Below are 5,724 nucleotides of genomic sequence, written 5' to 3'. Positions count from 1 at the left end.
CACAGAACTCTGAGAGGTCTTCTTTGAGTCTTTATTGATGAGACATGGCAGTTACCTGGATAGTGTACATGCAAAACACCTCCAAGGCAGCATCAGTAACTCCCCGCCTGTCCGATGTGCCGCTCCCATTCTTATACCTTTGTAGTTTGGGACTTTGAATAGAGACTGTCACTCAGTATTATCCCCATGGCAACGGTCAGTTAGAAAGTCTAGTTCAGTTCAGCACTTTGTGGTTAAACCACACACCCCTCCCCCATGCCCCCATGCCCCCGTGGCTCCCTCAAGTATCTGACAGGCACTTCAATTTCAGTGGGGCTTTCTATCAGGATTCTGATGTGGAGGAGCCGGTGGTGGGGTGGACAAAGTTGAAAAACCACACATCACCAGGTTAGAGTGCAACAAATTTATTTGGAAGTACAAGCTTTTGGAGTGTGCTGTGATTTTTAACTTGATCAGGATTATCTCTATGGTTACAGTTCAGTGCTTCAACAATTAGACGCCATATGTTCCCCACACAATAGTTTCCCCTCTAGCAGTGTAAACTGCTATTCTGGCCCTGGGGATCGCTACTCATCACTTTTCTCCCCCAATCCCATCTCGCTTTCTGTTGATCTTTAAAGTTTTTTTAATCTCCTTGGTCTTTGGCAATTTGTATACATTCTATTTCAATTTGATAGTCTCTCTTATTTCCTGAGCCACCCATGGCAGATTATTCCTTTTCCTACAGTCCTTCCATTTCCCTGATATATACTTTTGCTGAGCACTTCAAAAAATTGCTTTGATATTCCCGCAGTCTGTCAACTTTCCAACCGTAAAGTCATTGTTTCCAGTCTACATTAGCCAACTTCTGTCTCATCCTATTGTAGTCTCCTTTTGTTTAAAAAAACGCAGGATCTTGGGAGTGGATCTAATCTTCCAGCTTTCCATCTGTGTTCTAAGTTCAACCAGACTTATCACAAGTCTTTTATCAGATTACGAGGTGAGACGATGTTACCTGGGTGTTTTGGTTTTCATTGTCAGTGACCTTGGCTTTGTAATAAAGTACAGGAGAGATATTCACAACAGCGTACACTGGACGCTGTGAATGTACGACGCAACCTAAAACCATAAATCACTGTCTCCCCTCAGTTTAAAATTGCAAAATCATTATCTCCTACACACTTCCTCACTATCTAAGTTTGGAACGCTAATCCACCTGACTATGTCATTTTCCGAAAATCTCCTTTGGTGAAGGTGGTGAGTTTTGGATTCAGCTTTCCAGTTATAGAATAGAATAGAGTCCCTATAGTGCAGAAACAGGGTATTCATCCATCGAGTCCACACCAACCCTATGATGTGCATCCCGTTCAGACCCACTCATTCCCTGTAACATTGCATTTCCCATGGCTAATTGTCTGACCGGCATATGCATGGACACTGTCAGCAATTTAGCATGGGCAATCCACCTAGCCTGCACATCTTTGGACTGTGTGAGGAAACTGGAGAACTGCACGAAACCATGCAAACATGGGGAGAATGTATAAGCTCCCCACAGTCGCCTAAGGTCTCTGATGCTGTGAGGCAGCAGTGCTAGCCACTAAGCCACCTCTGCTTAAAACCTGGCTGCCCCTTATTAACCTCCCTAACCCCAATTGGCTGAATCTATGTTCCTTATATCAGAAATCAGGTTGTCTAAGCAGATGTCTCAGTAAATCCCAGTGACAGCCCACAAGTCCCGTGTGTCTGAATGGTGATCCAATACACAACATCTTCCACCCCACACTTTTCATTCACGTTCCAGAGACAGGGATCCAGTGGCTGTATGAGGACTGCAACTCCCAAATTCCGAGGCAGGGACCACACGTCTGTGGGGAAACCTGGCAGTGCACAATTACAGAATGTGGGTAAGTTTTGGAGCATGTGCTTTGGGGTAACTAGTGGAAAGGATTTCACACTGTGATTGGCTGGAGAGGGTACGTATTTGCTTGTAGTATTGATCTGTTGGAGGGTCAAAGTGTCAGCACACCCACATGGAACCAAGTTCCATCCCCAACTTGTCATAACACTGGAATCTACCAATGAGAAACAAAGAAGGATCTGACCCATTCTCCCAGACTCAAGGTTCCTCTACTGTCCAGGATCTGCCACCTCCCTGTCTGTTTCCTTTCGTTTCATTCTGGTGTTACATTATTGACTTGCAGCAACTGAAGGGAAAGGAAGTGAACCCAGAAATGGTGCAGCGTCTAACCAGTGGCGGGAAGTGGTGGCATGGATCTGTTTATCAACAACTTCATGAGAATGGGGAGGGTGTACCTGAGGGGGTAGTAGAGTCAGAATGGTGGGAGAGAGTAAGTGGGCTGGAGGGTTACAGCTTTGAGGGAAGAAAGGGGGAAAAAGATATTCCAGAGAAACTAGAATTGTCTGCTCTGAATTTCTAATCTGTACATATTCCTTTATACAGGGTGCTAGATGGTGAAGATTTGCAGACTGAAATCTCAAAATCATATGCAGATTGTGATTAAGTTAAACAACATTTGAAGAACCAAAGATAGAGAATCACTCGGCCAAAATCCTGCAACACTCTACCTCCCAGCATTTTCGGTCTATCTGCACCAAATGGACTGTGAATGGTACGAGACAGCAGCTCACTACCATCTTCTGAAGGGTAACTAGAGATGGGAAATAATTGCTGGCTGAGCCAGTGATGCCCATATCCTGGAAATGGTTTCTATCTCTAGTTGCTGAAACCCAGTTGATGTTACTGCAGGATGATGAGGGATGCTGAGTGCATCCTCCAGAAGGCAGCACCATCACAATACCCCTGCCTATACCCACACAGTAACACCGTAACGCCACTGGAACAAAAGGTGGTGAAGCCAAAGGAGGACTTAGATATAGTTCTTCAAGGTAAAGTCATGAAAGGGGATTGGAACACTGCAGGAACAGGAGATTGAGCTGCATGGTTAGCTGTTTTCCCTTGAATGGTGGAGCAGGATTGAAAGGCCGAATGGCTTCCTGCTGCTATCTCCCAGGTATGTATATAGCCTTGGAGCCCGGGTAGGAAGAAGTGGGCAAGGATTCTCCAGAAGATTGCACCTCCACATCAGTTTTCAGTGAGGGACGGTTTGATGGATTTTATTTAACATTTGTGAAGTTAGTTTTAAAATATTGTAGCTATTTATTCCACAATAAATAAAACTTAAAAGAAATGAAACTATCTGAATTATAACAGTTTTTAAAATTTCAAATGCCTTGTAAAACAAAATCCTGTCTATTCCCGGACACCATCTCTTTCCAGTTACTCAAACTCCAGGGAAATATTCCCTCCCTGTCTGAACCTTTGGTTTGATTTCACTGCTTTTCAGTTCTCCTTCTGTGAGCTGTGAAGTGTTCTTTTCCCCCCCATTTCTCCTACCCAGAAGTGTTGTCACACACAGCTGAGCAACCTTCCGACGTTCATCATTACGCCATTTTGGGTTTTGTTAATATATAATCACCTGCAGTAAACCAACCGTGTAACCAATTGAATATTTACAAACAAAGCCCATTACGGGCAAAGCAAACATTTCAAATGACAGAATGGGAAGGGACTAAATCAAAGTAGAGTTAGGGGTGAGGGGGCAGCAGTGGAGATAAAGCACGGTATCCCCTGCGATGCCAACCTCTATCTAAAGGCATCGAGAACATTGGAACATACCACATGCTCCTTCTCTGAGGACACCCTGCTTTATCCTCAATCATAGAATAGAATCCCAACAGTGTGGCAGGAGAGCATTGGCCCATCAAACCCCACCAACCATCCTAAGAGCATCCCACCTGGAGCACTCCATCCTTGTAACACTGCATGGCTGATCCACTGAGTCTGCACAATCCTGGACACTGTGGACAATTTCACAAAACGGATCCACCTAACCCACAAATGTTTGAACTGTGGGAGGAAACCAGAGCACCTGGAGGGGCCCACACAATCATAGGGGAATGTGCAAACTCCACACAGGCCGTTGACCAAGGCTGGACTCCAACCTTGTACCTTGTCCTGTGAAGCAGCAGTGCTACAGTCACAATTTAAATCAAAACAGATGATCCCTGCTCATTATCAGATTGCTGTTTGTGGAGACTTACTGCCCAGAGAGACATCCTGAGATTCAGCAAGAGACAATATAAATTCAGTCAACTCCAGCCGAGTTAATGTGATTAACAGCAACATCAATACTCCAACAGTGCCATCAGACCTCGTACCTACTCTATCATTTACGATTTTTAACCCATGGGAAGTTTGTTACCAGCTTCGATGACAGCCATAATGCTCTGACCACTTTGACGGAGCCAGTGCAAGTCAGTTCTAATAGTTATCAATAGATTGAATCTAACCAGGATGCCCCACAACAGGAAGTGCTCTGACACTCAATGCCCGTTAGTCAAAGTCATTTCCCTAAAACCACTCTCGTCTGGCAATACCATTGAAAATATTTTATACAGTAACCTTTCAGTCTCAATTTCCAGTTCCAGTCCATGAGGCAGCCAGTAACATGCCCTGGCAGGAGAGATTGACGAGCTTGAAGCTGTCTTCTCTGGAGTATCTAAACATGAAACACTTCAAAGGAAGGAAAATCTTCAAGAGCTCGAGAGAATCGATACAAGAAGGATGTACTCCTAGGCTGGTGTGCCTGGAATAAAATAAGCACTAACTCCGGTATCTTTACCCAGCATCCCCTTTAGCTGCATAGATAACTCCCAGTTTTAACTGCTGTAATGTTGATGACTATGTAAATGTATAAAATATAATTTAATCCATCCCAAAACCTCTCTATACCTGTGTCTCACTTGTGTTCACCGAGACACTCATTCAATCTGACCTCTTTATAAACCCTGCCCTGATATTTCCTTAGATGGCTCAGAATGAAATATTTACTGAATTGTTACTGTCCGAAAGGAGGCTGACTGGCTTATCAGCTCTCCAAAGGATCACCTCACTGAATGCATTCTTCTCCCTTTACCCCGTAAATCTTCCCATTCGTCCATTTCCAATAACACCGGCGAGTTCACAAGTAACCACAGCGATTGGATTTGTTTTGTTTGTTCATGGGATCATGGCATCACTTGCTGGGGCAGCATATGCCATCCATCCTAACTGCCCAAGAGATCGTTCAGAGTCAACCACGTTATTCAATGTCTGGATTCACATGTAGGCTGGACCAGGTCAGCATTAACACAGTCTCCCAGACCCAATGACATGAAGAGTTGATTTCTGGCCTATTATCTTATTTCTGAAATGATAATGAATAATTTTTACAGTTGAATTAAAAGTGAAAGACCAAAATGTGTTTTATTCTGATTGAGCACGTCCTCCTGTTTCTCTCAGTTGTTATTGACAATCTCATTCCCTTGCACTGGAACCTGTTCCAGAGAGTGTTGCAGAAAAGGCAGAATGGTCAGCTGCAGCTCGTCACCTGACCGGTCACTGGGCCCAAAGGTTCACTCTCCACAGATGCTGCCAGATCTGCTGATTTTTTTCCAGCAATTTCTGTTTTTGTTCCTGATTTCCCAGCATTTGCAGATGTTTCGTTTTTGTATATTGATCTTGTCTGTTGCAGAGGAGTTTATTGATGAGTTTGGAGAGTTTTGAACATTGCAACTTAGGCCACAAATCAACTATGATCTCTTGAATGGCAAAGCAGGGTTGAAGGGCTGAATGGCTTCCTCCTGTTCCAATGAAAGTTATCCATCTGCAGCTTGTGGTAATAT

General features: G+C 44.0%; 1 long non-coding RNA gene across 2 annotated transcripts in view; it reads left to right on the top strand.

The window, feature by feature from the left end:
- LOC122547481 overlaps positions 1 to 2,589 on the top strand; it is a 3,558-nt gene extending 969 nt beyond the window's left edge. For both annotated transcript variants that reach the window (XR_006311010.1, XR_006311011.1), the window contains exons 2-3: positions 1,781 to 1,883; positions 2,441 to 2,589. This is a non-coding gene — a long non-coding RNA (uncharacterized LOC122547481). The remainder of the gene's footprint in view (positions 1 to 1,780; positions 1,884 to 2,440) is intronic.
- Positions 2,590 to 5,724: the final 3,135 nt, after the last annotated feature.

This window comes from Chiloscyllium plagiosum, unplaced genomic scaffold (genome assembly GCF_004010195.1).
Source record: "Chiloscyllium plagiosum isolate BGI_BamShark_2017 unplaced genomic scaffold, ASM401019v2 scaf_5253, whole genome shotgun sequence".
NCBI classification, from domain to species: Eukaryota; Metazoa; Chordata; class Chondrichthyes; order Orectolobiformes; family Hemiscylliidae; genus Chiloscyllium; species Chiloscyllium plagiosum.
Note: the sequence above shows the minus strand (reverse complement) of the source record. Positions and strands in the feature narration are given on the sequence as shown.